The sequence below is a fragment of the Lissotriton vulgaris genome, chromosome 2_1 (genome assembly GCF_964263255.1).
Source record: "Lissotriton vulgaris chromosome 2_1, aLisVul1.2, whole genome shotgun sequence".
In the NCBI taxonomy this organism is placed as follows: Eukaryota; Metazoa; Chordata; class Amphibia; order Caudata; family Salamandridae; genus Lissotriton; species Lissotriton vulgaris.
Genome location: NC_141687.1, coordinates 1,842,976,232 through 1,842,991,742, shown reverse-complemented (window position 1 = coordinate 1,842,991,742; position 15,511 = coordinate 1,842,976,232). Strand labels below are relative to the sequence as shown.

Genomic DNA, 15,511 nt, shown 5'->3' with positions numbered 1-15,511 from the left:
AGGGTGCAAGGCAGAGGGGAGAAGGGAGCACGGCAGAGGGGAGAAGTGTGCAAGGCAGAGAGGAGAAGGGTGCAAGGCAGAGAAGAGAAGGGTGCAAGGCAGAGGGGAGAAGGGTGTAAAGCAGAGGGAAGAAGGGTGCAAGGCAGAGGTGAGAAGGGTGCAAGGTGGAAGCGGGTACATGGCAGAGGTGGAGGAGGGTGCAAGGTAGAGGGGAGAAGGGTGAAACATAGAGAAGGGTGCAAGGCAGAGGGGAGAAGGGTGCAAGGCAGAGAGGAGAAGGGTACAATGCAGAGAGGACAAGGGTGCAAGGCAGAGGGGAGAAGAGTGCAAAGTAGAGAGGAGAAGGGTGCAAGGCGGAGGGGAGAAGGGTGCAAGGCGGAGGGGAGAAGGGTGTAACAGGGAGGGGGAGAAGGGTGCAAGGCAGAGGGGAGAAGGGGGCAATGCAGAGGGGAGAAGGGCGCAAGGCAGAGAGAATAAGGGTGCAAGGTAGAGAGGAGAAGGGTGCAAGGCGGAGGGGAGAAGGGTGCAAGGCGGAGGGGAGAAGGGTGTAACAGGGAGGGGGAGAAGGGTGCAAGGCAGAGGGGAGAAGGGGGCAATGCAGAGGGGAGAAGCACACAAGGCAGAGAGGAAATAGGTGCAAGGTAGAGAAGGGTGCAAGGTGGAGGGGAGAAGGGTGCAAGGCAGAGAGGAGAAGGGTTCAACGGAGAGGGGAGAAGGGTGCAAGGCAGAGGGGAGAAGGGTGCAAGGCAGAGGGGAGAAGGGTGCAAGGTAGAGAAGGGTGCAAGGCAGAGGGGAGTAGGGTGCAAGGCAGAGAGGAGAAGGGTGCAAGGCAGAGGGGAGAAGGGTGCAAGGCAGAGGGGAGAAGGGTTCAAGGTAGGGAGAAGAAGGGTGCAAGGCAGAGGAGAGAAGGGTGTAAGGCAGAGAGGAGAAGGGTGCAAGGTGGAGGAGAGAAGGGTGCAAGGCAGAGGGGAGAAGGGTGCAAGGCAGAGAGGAGAAAGGTGCAAGGCGGAGAAGAGAAGGGTGCAAGGCAGAGGGGAGAATGGTGCAATGGGGAGGGGGAGAAGGGCGCAAGGTGGAGGGAAGAACAGTGCAAGACAGAGGGGAGAAGGGTGCAACAGTGAGGGGAGAAGGGTACAAGGCAGAGGGGAGAAGGGTGCAACGGGGAGGGGAGAAGGTTGCAAGGCAGATGGGAGAAGGGTGCAAGGCAGAGGGGAGAAGGGTACAAGGCAAAGGGGAGAAGGGTGCAAGGCAGAGAGGAGAATGGTGCAAGGCAGAGAGGAGAAGGGTGCAAGGTAGAAAAGGGTGCAAGGCGCAGAGAGGAGAAGGGTGGAAGGCAGAGAGAAGAAGGGTGCAAGGCAGAGAGGAGAAGGGTGCCAGGTAGAGAAAGATGCAAGGCAGAGAGGAGAAGGGTGATAGGCAGAGAGGAGAAGGGTGCAAGGTAGAGAAGGGTGCAAGTCAGGGGGGAGAAGGGTGCAAGGCAGAGGGGAGAAGGGTGCAAAGCAGAGGGGAGAAGGGTATAAGGCAGAGGGGAGAAGGGTATAAGGCAGAGGGGAGAAGGGTGCAAGCAGAGAGGAGAAGGGCACAAGGCAGAGAGGAGAAGGGTGCAAGGTAGAGAAGGGTGCAAAGTAGAGAATGGTGCAAGGCGGAGGGGAGAAGGGTGCAAGGCAGAGAAGAGAAGGGTGCAACAGGAGGGGGAGAAGGGTGCAAGGCAGAGGGGAGAAGGGTGCAAGGCAGATGGGTGCAAGGCAGAGGGGAGAAGGGTGCAAGGCAGAGAGGAGATGGGCGCAAGGCAGAGAGGAGAAGGGTGCAAGGCGGAGGGGAGAAGGGCGCAAGGCAGAGAGGAGAAGGGTGCAAGGCAGAGGGGAGAAGGGTGCAAGGCAGAGAGGAGATGAGTGCAAGGCAGAGGGGAGGAGGGTGCAGGACAGAGGGGAGAAGGGTACAAGGCAGAGAGAAGAAGGGTGTAAGGCAGAGGGGAGAAGGGTGCAAGAAAGAGGGAAGAAGGGTGCAAAGCAGAGGGGAGAAGGGTGCAAGGTAGAAACGGGTGCAAGGCGGAGGTGGAGTAGGGCGCAAGGCAGAGGGGAGAAGGGTGCAAGGTAGAGAAGGGTGCAAGGCAGAGGGGAGAAGGGTGCAAGGCAGAGAGGAGAAGGGTGCAAGGCAAAGAGGAGAAGGGCGCAAGGCAGAGGGGAGAAGAGTGCAAGGCAGAGGGGAGAAGGGTGCAAGGTAGAGAGGAGAAGGGTGCAAGGCAGAAGGGTGCGTGGCTGAGAGGAGAAGGGTGCAAGGCGGAGGGGAGAAGGGTGCAAGGCAGAGGGGAGATTGGTGGAACGGGGAGGGGGGAAGGGTGCAAGGCGGAGGGGAGAAGGGTGCAAGGTGGAAAGGAGAAGGGTGCAAGGCAGAGCGGAGAATGGTGCAACGGGGAGAAGGCTGCAAGGCGGAGGGGAGAAGGGTGCAAGGCAGAGGGGAGTAGGGTGCAACGGGGAGGGGAGAAGGGTGCAAGGCGGAGGGGAGAAGGGTGTAACAGGGAGGGGGAGAAGAGTGCAAGGCGGAGAGGAGAAGGGTGTAACAGGGAGGGGGAGAAGGGCGCAAGGCAGAGGGGAGAAGGGGGCAATGCAGAGGTGAGAAGGGCACAAGGCAGAGAGGAGAAGGGTGCAAGGTAGAGAAGGGTGCAAGGCGGAGGGGAGAAGGGTGCAAGGCAGAGAGGAGAAGGGTTCAACGGGGAGGGGAGAAGGGTGCAAGGCAGAGGGGAGAAGGGTGCAAGGCAGAGAGGAGAAGGATGCAAGGCAGAGGGGAGAATGGTGCAAGGTAGAAACCGGTGCAAGGCGGAGGTGGAGTAGCGTGCAAGGCAGAGGGGAGTAGGGTGCAAGGCACAGAGGAGAAGGGTGCAAGGCAGAGAGGAGAAAGGTGCAAGGCAGAGGGGAGAAGGGTTCAAGGTAGGGAGGAGAAGGGTGCAAGGCAGAGGAGAGGAGGGTATAAGGCAGAGAGGAGAAGGGTGCAAGGTGGAGGAGAGAAGGGTGCAAGGCAGAGGGGAGAAGGGTGCAAGGCAGAGAGGAGAAAGGTGCAAGGTGGAGAAGAGAAGGGTGCAAGGCAGAGGGGAGAATGGTGCAACGGGGAGGGGGTGAAGGGTGCAAGGCGGAGGGGAGAAAGGTGCAAGGTGGAGAGGAGAAGGGTGCCAGGCAGAGGGTAGAATGGTACAATGGGGAGGGGGAGAAGGGCGCAAGGTGGAGGGAAGAACGGTGCAAGACAGAGGGGAGAAGGGTGCAACAGTGAGGGGAGAAGGGTACAAGGCAGAGGGGAGAAGGGTGCAATTCAGAGGGGAGAAAGGGAGCAAGGCAGAGGGGTGAATGGTGCAAGGCAGAGGGGAGAAGGGTGCAACGGGGAGGGGAGAAGGTTGCAAAGCAGATGGGAGAAGGGTGCAAGGCAGAGGGGAGAAGGGTACAAGGCAAAGGGGAGAAGGGTGCAAGGCAGAGAGGAGAAGGGTGCAAGGCAGAGAGGAGAAGAGTGCAAGGTAGAAAAGGGTGCAAGGCGCAGAGAGGAGAAGGGTGGAAGGCAGAGAGAAGAAGGGTGCAAGGCAGAGAGGAGAAGGGTGCAAGGTAGAGAAAGATGCAAGGCAGAGAGGAGAAGGGTGATAGGCAGAGAGGAGAATGGTGCAAGGTAGAGAAGGGTGCAAGGCAGCGGGGAGAAGGGTGCAAGGCAGAGAGGAGAAGGGTGCAAGGTAGAGAGGAGAAGGGGGCAAGGCAGAGAGGAGAAGGGTGCAAGGTGGAGGGGAGAATGGTGCAAGGCAGAGGGCAAAAGGTGCAAGGTAGAGAAGGGTGCAAGGCGGAGGAGGAGAAGGGTACAAGGCAGAGGGGAGAAGGGTGCAAAGCAGAGGGGAGAAGGGTACAACGCAGAGGGGAGAAGGGTGCAAGGCAGAGAGGAGAAAGGCGCAAGGCAGAGAGGAGAAGGGTGCAAGGTAGAGAAGAATGCAAAGTAGAGAATGGTGCCAGGCGGAGGGGAGAAGGGTGCAAGGCAGAGAAGAGAAGGGTGCAACGGGAGGGGGAGAAGGGTGCAAGGCAGAGGGGAGAAGGGTGCAAGGCAGATGGGTGCAAGGCAGAGGGGAGAAGGGTGCAAGGCAGAGAGGAGAAGGGCGCAAGGCAGAGAGGAGAAGGGTGCAAGGCGGAGGGGAGAAGGGTGAAAGGCAGAGGGGAGAAGGGTGCAACAGGGAGGGGGAGAAGGGTGCAAGGCAGAGGGGAGAAGGGTGCAGGACAGAGGGGAGGAGGGTACAAGGCAGAGAGGAGAAGGGTGCAAGGCAGAGAGGAGAAGGGTGCAAGGCAGAGGGGAGAAGTGTGCAAGGCAGAGGGGAGAAGGGTGCAAAGCAGAGGGGAGAAGGGTGCAAGGTAGAAACGAGTGCAAGGCGGAGGTGGAGTAGGGAGCAAGGCTTAGGGGAGAAGGGTGCAAGGTAGAGAAGGGTGCAAGGCAGAAGGGAGAAGGGTGCAAGGCAGAGAGGAGAAGGGTGCAAGGCAAAGAGGAGAAGGGTGCAAGGCAGAGGGGAGAAGGGTGCAAGGCAGAGCGGAGAAGGGTGCAAGGTAGAGAGGAGAAGGGTGCAAGGCAGAAGGGAGAAGGGTGCATGGCAGAGAGGAGAAGGGTGCAAGGCGGAGGGGAGAAGGGTGCAAGGCAGAGGGGAGAAGGGTGCAAGACAGAGAATAGAAAGGTTCAAGGTGGAGAGGAGAAGGGTGCAAGGCAGAGGGGAGAATGGTGGAACGGGGAGGGGGGAAGGGTGCAAGGCGGAGGGGAGAAGGGTGCAAGGTGGAAAGGAGAAGAGTGCAAGGCAGAGCGGAGAATGGTGCAACGGGGAGGGGGAGAAGGCTGCAAGGCGGAGGGGAGAAGGGTGCAAGGCAGAGGGGAGAAGGGTGCAACGGGTAGGGGAGAAGGGTGCAAGGCAGAGGGGAGAATGGTACAAGGCAGAGGGGAGAAGAGTGCAACATGGAGGGGAGAAAGGTACAAGTTCGAGGGGAGAAGGGTGCAAGGCAGAGAGGAGAAGGGTGCAAGGCAGAGGGGAGAATGGTGCAAGGCAGAGAGGTGAAGGGTGTAAGGTAGAGAAGGGTGCAAGGCACAGAGGAGAAGGGTGCAAGGTAGAGAAGGGTGCAAGGTGGAGGGGGAGAAGGGTGCAAGGCAGAGGGGAGAATGGTGCAAGGCAGAGAGGAGAAGGGTGTAAAGCAGAGGGGACAAGGGTGCAAGGCAGAGAGGAGAAGGGTGCAAGACAGAGGGGAGAAGGGTGCAAGGCAGGGAGGAGAATGGTGCAAGGCAGAGGGGAGAATGGTGCAAGGCAGAGAGGAGAATGGTGAAAGGTAGAAGAGGCTGCAAGGTGGAGGTGAAGTATGGTACAAGGGGAAGGGCGAGAAGGATGCAATACAGAGGGGAGAAGGGTGCAAGGGGGATGGTGATGAAGTTAAAAAGTTGCCCCCTGGAAACATTTCTGCTGACGCCCATGGAACGCACACTACTTTGTGAGAGAGAGTGGGAGAGAGTAGAAAGAGAGTTGAGAGAGAGTGGAGAGTTGAGAGAGAGAGTTGAGAGAGAGAGAGTGGAGATAGTGGGGAGAGACAGTGGAGAGAGAGAGAGAGAGGGTGTAGAGAGAGAGTGGAGTAGAGAGTGGAATAAGAGTGGAGAGAGAGAGTAGAGGGAGACAGTGGAGAAAGAGTGGAGAGTGGAGAGAGAGAGTAAAGAAAGAGTGGAGACAGAGACAGTGGAGAGAGAGTGGAGAGAGAGACTGTGGGGATAGAGTGGACAGAGTTGAGAGAGAGAATGGAGAGAGAGAGTGGAGAGAGAGTAGAGACTGACTGACTCAGAGACTGAATACTGACTGACCGAGAGACTGACTGGCTGAGAAACTGACTGAGAGAGAGAGAGACTGGCTGACTGAGAGAGTGACTGACTGACTGACAGACAGAGAGAGAGACTGACTGACTGAGGTAGAGAGATACTGACTGACCGAGAGAGAGACTGACTGACAGATAGAGAGACTAAGAGAGAGAGGCAGAGACTGACTGACTGAGAGAGATAGACTGATTGACTGCGAGAGAGACTGACTGACTAAGAGAGACTGACTGATAGAGAGGCTGACTGAGAGAGAGACTGTCAGAGAGAGAGAGACTGACTGAGGTAGAGAGAGAATGACTGACTAAGAGAGACTGACTGACTGGGAGAGAGAGAGAGACTGACTGGGAGAGAGAGAGACTGACTGACAGAGAGAGAGACTGACAGAGAGAGAGAGAGACTGACAGAGAGAGAGGGTGACTGACTGAGAGACTGACTGACAGAGACTGACAGAGAGAGAGAGAGACTGAGAGACTGACAGAGAAAGAGAGGCTGACCGACAGAGAGAGAGACTGACTGACAGGTAGAGACTGACTGAGGGAGAGAGACTCACAGAGAGAGACTGACTGACAGAGCGAGAGAGACTGACTGACAGAGAGAGAGAGAGACTGACAGAGAGTGTCACTGACTGAGAGAGAGAGATACTGACTGAGAGAGACTGGCTGACTGCGAGAGAGAGAGAATGACTGACTGAGAGAGACTGACAGAGGGAGAGAGAGACTGTCTGGAAGACTGACTGACTAAGAGTGAGAGACTGAGAGAGAGAAGCTGAGAGAGAGAGAGAGACTGACAGAGAGAGGGACTGACAGGGAAAGAGATTGATATAGAGACTGACTGAGAGAGACTGAATGACAGAGAGAGATAGGCTGACTGACTGAGAGAGACTGACTGAAAGAGAGAGAGAGACTGGCTGACAGAGAGAGAGAGAGAGAGAGAGAGAGAGAGAGAGAGAGAGAGAGAGAGAGAGAGAGAGAGAGAGAGAGAGAGAGAGAGAGAGAGAGAGAGAGAGAGAGAGAGACTGTGATGGAATTAGGGTCAAAGTGTGCATGAAGCTATGCAATGCCTCTTAAGATTGCTATTGTCTACTAATAAAAATGTATTATCAAAATGTGCTCTTTGTAGTAACATCTGCTTTTGAAATACTGCATTGTCGCATTGTCTAATGTTTTAAAACAGAAACGAGAAGGAGCAGTGGATGCACTTTTGTCAAAACTAAACGATGAGTGGGCCCAATGTTGTATATCATGACAGGAGTCTGCATCAGGAAACCCACCTAAAATTGGGCAAACGTCCCCGGCCTACTGATGACAGGAACCCTGTAATGAATGGACCACCACCTATGATAGCCTGCGGGCAGACTAAGCCCAACCTTTAACTCCACCATCCAGTGTTACTTATAACGGCGTTTTGGTGACAGTGGCGTAACAATAGTCCTGCATCCCCTGCAGTATGGCGGGTCGCTGGCCTGAGAGCTCTAGAATGGCACGTAGAATGGGGGGGCCCTTCATGTAATTTGCAGGGGGGCCCCCACAAGTTTCGTTACGCCACTGCACCAACCTGTACTTGCCTTGCGCATCCTCACTGGCTACCCTGTGTTTTATGTCACTACAAGCACTGGCAATGAGAGATCAGGGTTTGTTCTAAAATTTTATCTTCCAGCACGTGTTTGTGCTAGGCAGAGGAAATTATAGTATGTAAAAAAGGTTGAACATTTGTGAATTATTAAGCTGTTTGCTGTGCTGGGGAATTCATTCTTATGGTAATTTCTGGCTTTGCAAGTTCACCAAATTACAGAGTCTGAGCAAATGACTGAGGGCCAGATGTATCAAAGAATAGTTTTGTGATTCTCAAAAAGCGATTTTTAGAGAATCACAATTTGAGAATTCCAAAACTATTCTTTCCTTAGGTTGGAGCGCCATCTAGAGCAAGTCGAATAGGGAAGGTGTTTAAAATATTCCTTATGTTGGAGCGCAATCTAGAGCAAGTCGAGTAGGGCAGGTGTTGGAATATTCCTCATTTTGGAGCGCCATCTAGAGCAAGTTGAAAAGGGAAGGTTATGGATTCTCCTTATGTTGGAGCGCCATCTAGAGTAAGTCAAGTAGGGAAGGTATTGGAATATTCCTTAAGTTGGAGCGCCATCTAGAGCAAGTCGAGCAGGGAAGGTGTTGGAATATTCCTTATGTTGTAGCGGCATCTAGAGCAAGTCGAGTAGGGAAGGAGTTGGAATATTCCTGGGTGAGTAGTGCGCTATATAAATGCTTTGATTGATTGATTGATTGATAGTTTAGAGCGCCATCTATAGCAAGTCGAGTAGGGAAGGTGTTGGAATATTGCTTATGTTGGAGAGCCATCTAGAGCAAGTCGAGTAGGGAAGGTGTTGGAATAGTAGCACCCAATGCTTTCCAATGGGGTGACCAGATGTCTGGGCTGGCCTGAATGTCCCGATGAGTGTTTGTCCGCCTCCCCAATCCCAGCCATGGCTTCAGGAGTTAGGTCCCCTGAATCTCGCGGTGCACACAGGTTCCCCGAAAAAGATGTAGCCTACCTCCGGATTACTAGGGGTTGGTATCCAGGAACACCCCTCCCTGGCTGGTCGTTCTTTGCCAGGGACCAGATGGGCTATGCTCGGACAACACCTCCCCTCCGTCCGGGGGCTCCCTCCTCTGACCCATGGTGTGGCAATGTGCCTGGGACAGCCTCCATGGGTCCCGGGCAGTCCTCCCCCGGGCGTCTGGGCCTGAGAGCTCCGGTGGTCCTCCTGGTGCTGAGTCCCAGCAGGGGTCACCCACCCCCTGTGGGAGGCGCAGCCCCGAGCCCTGCGCTGGCTGGAGGGAGCTGTCCCGCGAAGAAATGGGGCGGGCAGATGGGAGTTCTTTCCTTCCTGGCCATCTGGTCGCACCTTTCCCCTCGGCCATCTGGTCACACGCAATGCTTTCCAATGGGGCAACCAGATGGCCGGGCTGCCCTGGAAGTCCCAATGAGGGCTCATTTGCCTCCCCGATCCCCGCGAGTGCTCCAGGAGGTCGTGTACTTTCACGCCTTGGGTCCCCTATGTCACCTTGTGTTTTGATCCGGATTACTAGGGAGAGGGTCAGTCAGACCTCCGTGAGGTCCGGCGATTCTGAAACAGGGGAAGGCAGAACCCGGGCCTGCCCGCCGGTGCCCCCAGGGCCCTGGATTTGCACCTGCCTCTCAGCCCCTTCCTGATGGTCCTTTTTCTCAGAGTTTGCTCAGTCAGACGTCCATGAGGTCCAGAAATGCTGAGACAGGGGAAGGCAACACACGGGCCTGCCCGCCTGTGCCCCCAGGGGCCCAGGTACGCACCTGCCTCTCACCCCCTTCCCAATGGTTCTTTTTCTCCGAGTTTGCCCAGTCAGGCCTCCGTGCGGTCCGGCGATGCTGAGACAGGGGAAGGCAGCACCCGGACCCACCCACCGGGGCCCTCAGGGGCCCGGGTACGCACCTGCCGCTCAGCCCCTTCCCCATGGTTCTTTTTCTCCGAGTTTGCCCAGTCAGGCCTCCGTGCGGTCCGGCGATGCTGAGACAGGGGAAGGCAGCACCCGGACCCACCCACCGGGGCCCTCAGGGGCCCGGGTACGCACCTGCCTCTCAGCCCCTTCCCGACGGGCCTTTCCTCTAAGCCTGCTTGCCCCGGGAGCAGGCAGGGACACTAAGCCGGCATCCCCCACACAGGGCGGCCTGCCAGAGGTGGCCTTGGCCATACTCCGTTTGATTGGTGTTGGCCTTTGCCCTCTTGGCAGGGTCATCCCTGAACTTTTTGCCTTCATCCAATATTCTCTCTGACCTGTTTTTGTTGGTTTAATGACTCAGGGCACTTTACCACTGCTGACCAGTGCTAAAGTGCATATGCTCTCCCTACTGTAAAGTGTTTACATTTATTGGATTCCATGTTTGGCTTATTTGGTTTACTGTCAGACCCCAGTAAAGTGCACCAGGAGTGCCAAGGCTTGTAAATAAAAATGCTACTAGTGGGCTTGCAGCACTGGTTGGGCCACCCACAGAAGTGGCCTGGTAAATTGTGCCTAAGGTCTGCCATTGCAGAACCTGCGTGCAGCCTGGTACTGTCATGCTAACTGCGCAAGTACACCTATTTGCCAGTCCCTAAACCTTCCCTTAACTTCATATTCAGTCCATCTATTTCCAGGATAAGATTACCTCAGCCTTCAGCTCCCCTAGGGAAATCTTTAAAATTTTTAAATCCCTAGTCACTCCCCCCTGTTCTACTAGCGATCCCCTTCTTGCCCAGTCCTGTTGTACGGAACTAGCAAACCTCTTTGCCTCTAAAGTGTCAAATATATATTCATCATTCCAGCAGATTACAACAGGGCCATTCTTCCCTCAGCCTTGTGATGTTATCAGGCTTGAGGAATTCACTCCACTCGACTGCCTGAGGGTTCAGTCCTTCTTAGGTAACCTGAAATCAGGATCCCCGGCTGACGCTGTGTGCCCACGATTCTTAACATGGTCTCAGATACGGTGCCCCCAGTTATCCAGGAGGTGATCAATTCCTCACTGGCAGCCATATTAGTGCCATCCTCATGGAAACAGGCGAGAGTAAAGGCGTTGTTAAAAAAACCTAACTTGAACCCAGAAAATCGGGCAAATTATCGCCCTATCTTTCTGTTGCCTACTATTAGTAAGCTTGCCGAAAAACATGTAAACTCCACCTAGCCACCTTCCTTGAAAATAATAACTCCCTACATCCCACCCAAACTGGGTTTAGGTGCAAACAGGGCACTGAAACTGCCCTCATTGCTGTGGTGGAGGAAACCAGAAAGATTGTGGACTTGGGAAGCTGTGCAGCCATACTGCTTTTAGACCACAGCGCGGCCTTTGATACTGTCAATCATTTCATCCTGATTCAAAGACTGAGCAATATAAGAGTCACTGGGGCCGCATTAAGGTGGCTGCACTCCTTCCTCTCCAATAGGACTTTTGCTGTGTTTGAGGATGATGTGGCCTCCCCTCAGATGTATCTCCAGACGTTCCCCAGGGCTCATCCCTCAGCCCCACCTTATTTAACATCTATATGAGGCCATTGGCTGAGGTGGTGCTTCCTTGGGGGGTGCAACTGGTTACCTACGCTGATGACACCCAGCTAGTCATCACTCTCTCAGGGCAGGACTCAACCTATGGCAACCTCTCCTCTTGTCTTAGCAGAGTCCGTGAGTGGATGGATGAATCCTTCCTAAAACTCAATGGAGCAAAAACGGAGGTCATGATGCTGGGACACAATGCTCCCTCCTCGGTGGAGGTATGGCGGCCGGGTATCCTCGGCCAACCTCCTCCTCCAAAAGAACAGATTAAGAGTTTGGGAGTCTGGTTGGATCCAGCTCTGAATTTCTTGGTGCAAGCCCGGAAGGTAGCAGCTACATGCTACGCCTTGATTAGATTACTCAGGAAAATCCTTAGGCTCCTTCCGTTCGAGGCGAGGCATATCTTAGTACAGGCCCTGATCCTATCACGCCTTGACTACTCCAATGCGGTTTACCTAGGGGCCCCACAGGGGACAGTCAAGATCTTACAGACCGTACGAAATTGTGCGGCACGGATGTTACTAGACATCCTGCGAAGGACCTTGGCCAAACCAGCGCTGCGCCAACTTCATTGGTTGCCAGTTCAACAGAGGATTGAGTTCAAGGCCATGACCATTGTACATAAAGCCATGACCAAGGCTGGTCCCGCCTTGATCCAACCTATGTTTTGCCCTTACCAATCCTCCCGAACTCTAAGATCCAGTAATAAGAACTTACTGGCGATTCCTAGGATAAAGAGAACCCGCATGGGCGGCAGGCGCTTTTCCCGACAGGCAGCAAAGCTCTGGAACAAACTTCCCGACACCATTCGATTGGAAGCGAACCATCTCAGGTTCAGGAAGCTGCTAAAAACCTTTCTGTTTTCCTAAACCACCGGAATGAATAGGTCTCTGAAGCGCTGGGATGCCTCCGGGTAGCCATATGCTATACAAATGTGTAGTCATTCATTCATATTAGTCACCCCAATGGTAGGCCCAAGGGCAGGGTGCATTGTAAGCATAAGGTAGGACAAGCCCTGATATGTGTGGCTTGTCCTAATAGTGAATTACAGCCATTTTCGTTTTTCACTATTGTAAGGCTACCTGTTCTCACAGGCCAGAATGGGCTGCTGGAATTATTACACTCTATAATCCCAGCAGGCTCAGGGTACGTGGTAGAAAGTCAAGTTTAGTATGCCTGAACTCAGAATAATAAAATACTTCTTTTAGTAAAGTTTATTTTAATATCCTGTGTTTGCAAATGCTACTTTTAGAAAGTTAGCATTTGCTTGCCTGACCATTTCAGCCCGCCTCTGCTAGGATGTGTATCTGCTGTCTGGTTTCTGTGACTGACAGGGCTGGGGGATTCCAGGAGACAGTCTGGGCTGCCAGGTGGTGAATAGAGAGATTACACCAGGATAGGTGGGAGGAGTCCCCCTTGACTCGAAATAGGGCTGTGCTCTGCCACCACAATGCTGGCTCCACCCACTGCGGAGCGTCTGATGTCTCTGCCCTGCTCACTGAAAGAAGAAGCCAGAGTCACCAAAACAAAGTGCTCCAAAACTGGGATGAACCAGGCTCAGGCCCCATGACCTGCAAGAACAAAGGATTTTCAGTATAAATGTAGGAGCCCTGCTCCCAAGAAATTAGATCCTGTTTACGCCAAGAAGAAAATCTGCCCGAAGAGAAGGACCTGGGAAATCTGCATGGATGACTACTGTCTCTAACCTGAGAGACTGGCCTGTGGTGGGTGCCTTGCTGCAAGGAGGAGAGAGGAGAAAAGACTGAAGGACTTTTTGAATTCAACTTGTGCATCTTTGTGAACAATCTCCAAGGGCTTGCTTGTGAACTTGCCCCCTGAACTGCGCCCCAGGAACAGTAGGCGCTACACCCCTGAAGAAGGAAGCTGCTGCTGGTGTTGTCTTTCCTTGCAGCGCTGACCCCGGAGACCTGAGTGCGACGGAGAAGTTGTCCCGCACTCTGAGAGCCTGTGCACCCCCGACCCGCCGAGCAACGCGACTCCTGCACGATCGCGCCGCAACTCACACAGTAAAGGCCAGCCCCGCCTGGCCTGAGCACCGTAGACTGCTGCTACATCGAGCCGAACCGTAACTAACAACGTAAAGACTGACTGCGCCTGGGCTTGCCCCTCCGTGAAGACGCCCTGCTGAAAGCGCCTCGCCGCTGGAATCACCTCAAGCCACTATCCCCCTCTTCAGGACCGGAGCGTCGCCGAGACCAAGAACCTGCCCCACAACGCATCGCTGCCCTCTGTGTAAGAGCCTGCCAAGCCATCGAGCCGTAGCTCGCACCAAAGAAGGAAGGCACCGCGACGTGGGAAGTCGGATCTCCCTCAGCGTTGTCCGCCCTGGACCCCCTCTACAAAGCGAAAGGTACTGTGTACGTGTTGTACTGTGCGCGGTGCTCTGGACTGAGGTGCCCATGAGGCGCGCACCTTCTGTGATAGCTTTGCCCTTCAACGCTGTGCGTACCGTATGCGTGAGACTCCCCCAGTCTGTCTCACTACCGCCGTACGAGTCGCACAGCAACCTTACACCTCGTACTCCTTGTTACCTCGACCGCGCCGTACGCATGGTATGCGAGACGCGTGAGGTTTTAGCGAGGCCCTTGTCGTATTAGCCGTACGGGACGTACAAGAGCGCTACAAAGCGCACACGCTGTAACGAACAGGGCAACCACGATCTAGACACTACCTTAACTACTGTGTAGCCGCTTTTAGAGTTATAAAGACCTCCCAAAGAGCTGAACATTGCTTTTAAGAACTGTGACATCATTTTAAGAGTTACTGGAACCATTGTGAAGTATTAAGTCTGTACCTAAAGCCTGCTTGAAAGTATATATATCTATAAAGAGTATATTTTTACATAAAGGCAGTCTTGTGTCTCTGTGTGGTGGGTGGACAAATTACTGTGTGTGTTATTATGCTTAACCATATACTCTAGGGATTAGCCTTGTCTGCTTGCACCACGCCGCCTAGAGGTGAGCAGGGTTTATTTCTAGTAGTAGTCCTTTGCCCTGACTAGAGGAGATGGTCCCTGCTTGACACAAGTGTATACCTGCGCCAACCAGAGACCCCCAATTCTAACAATTGCGCATTCTCGGTCCATTTATGGATGGACTGCTTGGCCACCCTTGGCTGTTGTTTCAAGCAAAGAGCTTCCACCCCGCATGGACCGTCCTACTCGAGGGCCTGCCGCCTGGCGGGAGGCCCTTCACACTACCCAGCAGAGCAAAGGCCGAGTGGCCCCGGCAGCTCGTGCCCCCCAGTTGTCTGACCCGAGCAGAAGGGGTTGGGTGGCGCCAGGCCCTCGGATCCCGCTGCCCAGCAGGTCTGTAGGCCCTGTGCACCATGCCGTCACCCCTCTCTGCCCAACACATTTCCACAGCAGCTCGGAACGACCTTGCTGAGGGGTGCCGCTGCCGCCAGGCTCCCGCACCCCTGCGTATCGCTCAGGCTGCACCTCGGCCTGCTTCTCCCTCCTGGGGGAGATGGCTGGGCAACTGCCTCTCAGTGCCCCCTTGATGGTCTTGACTAAGTGTCCTGGGGGCCCGAAGCGTTTACTTTGAAAAAATGTGAATGTTCAAAGCAGGCTTGTCACCTGAATACTTCAGCTAGGAATAGGACTCGGGTTCTATTTTGTTGTTTTTTAGAACTGGGGCCATGATTAAGAGGGACGGCTAGGGTGATTCGTATTATGCCGCTAGAGGTGAAATTCCTGGACCGGCGTAAAACGAACCAAAGCAAAAGCATTTGCTAAGAATGTTTTCATTAATCAAGAACGAAAGTCGGAGGTTTGAAGACTATCAGATGCCGTCGTAGTTCCGACCACAAAACGATGCCGACTAGCGATCCTGCGGCGTCATTCCCATGACCCGCCGAGCAGCTTCCGGGAAACCAAAGTCTTTGGGTTCCGGGGGGGAGAATGGTTGCAAAGCTGAAACTTAAAGGAATTAATGGAAGGGCACCACCAGTAGTGGAGCCTGCAGCTTAATTGGACTCAACACAGGAAACCTCACCAGGCCCTGACACGGAAAGGATTGACAGATTGTTTGCTCTTTCTCGATTCAGTGGGTGGTGGTGCATGGCCGTTCTTAGTTGGTGGAGCGACTTGTCTGGTTAATTCCGATAACGAGCGAGACATCTCCATGCTAACTGGTTATGCAATGCCTAGCGGTCGTCGTCGAACTTCTTAGAGACAAGTGGTGTTCAGCCACACAAGATTGAGCAATAACAGGTCTGTGATGCCCTTAGATATCCATGGCTGCAAGCGCGCTAGACTGAACAGATCAGCGTGTGTCTACCCTTCGCCAACACGTGCGGGTAACCCGCTGAACCCCATTCGTGATAGGGATTGGGGATTGCAATTATTTCCACTGAACGAGGAATTCCCAGTAAATGCGGGTCATAAGCTTGTGCTGAACAAGTCCCTGCCCTTTGTAGACACCGCCCGTCACTACTACCGATTGGATGGTTTAGTGAGGTCCTGGGATCAGCCGCACAGGAGTCAGCAATGGCCCTGGTGGAGCGCTGAGAAGATGATCAAACTTGACTATCGAGAGGAAGTAAAAGTCATAACAAAGTTTCCGTAGGTGAACCTGTGGAAG

The 15,511-nt window shown here is 54.3% G+C and overlaps 1 pseudogene; it reads left to right on the top strand.

Moving 5' to 3' along the window:
• Nucleotides 1–14,821: 14,821 nt before the first annotated feature.
• Nucleotides 14,822–15,511, top strand: LOC147733385 (18S ribosomal RNA; annotated as a pseudogene; the record flags this gene model as incomplete).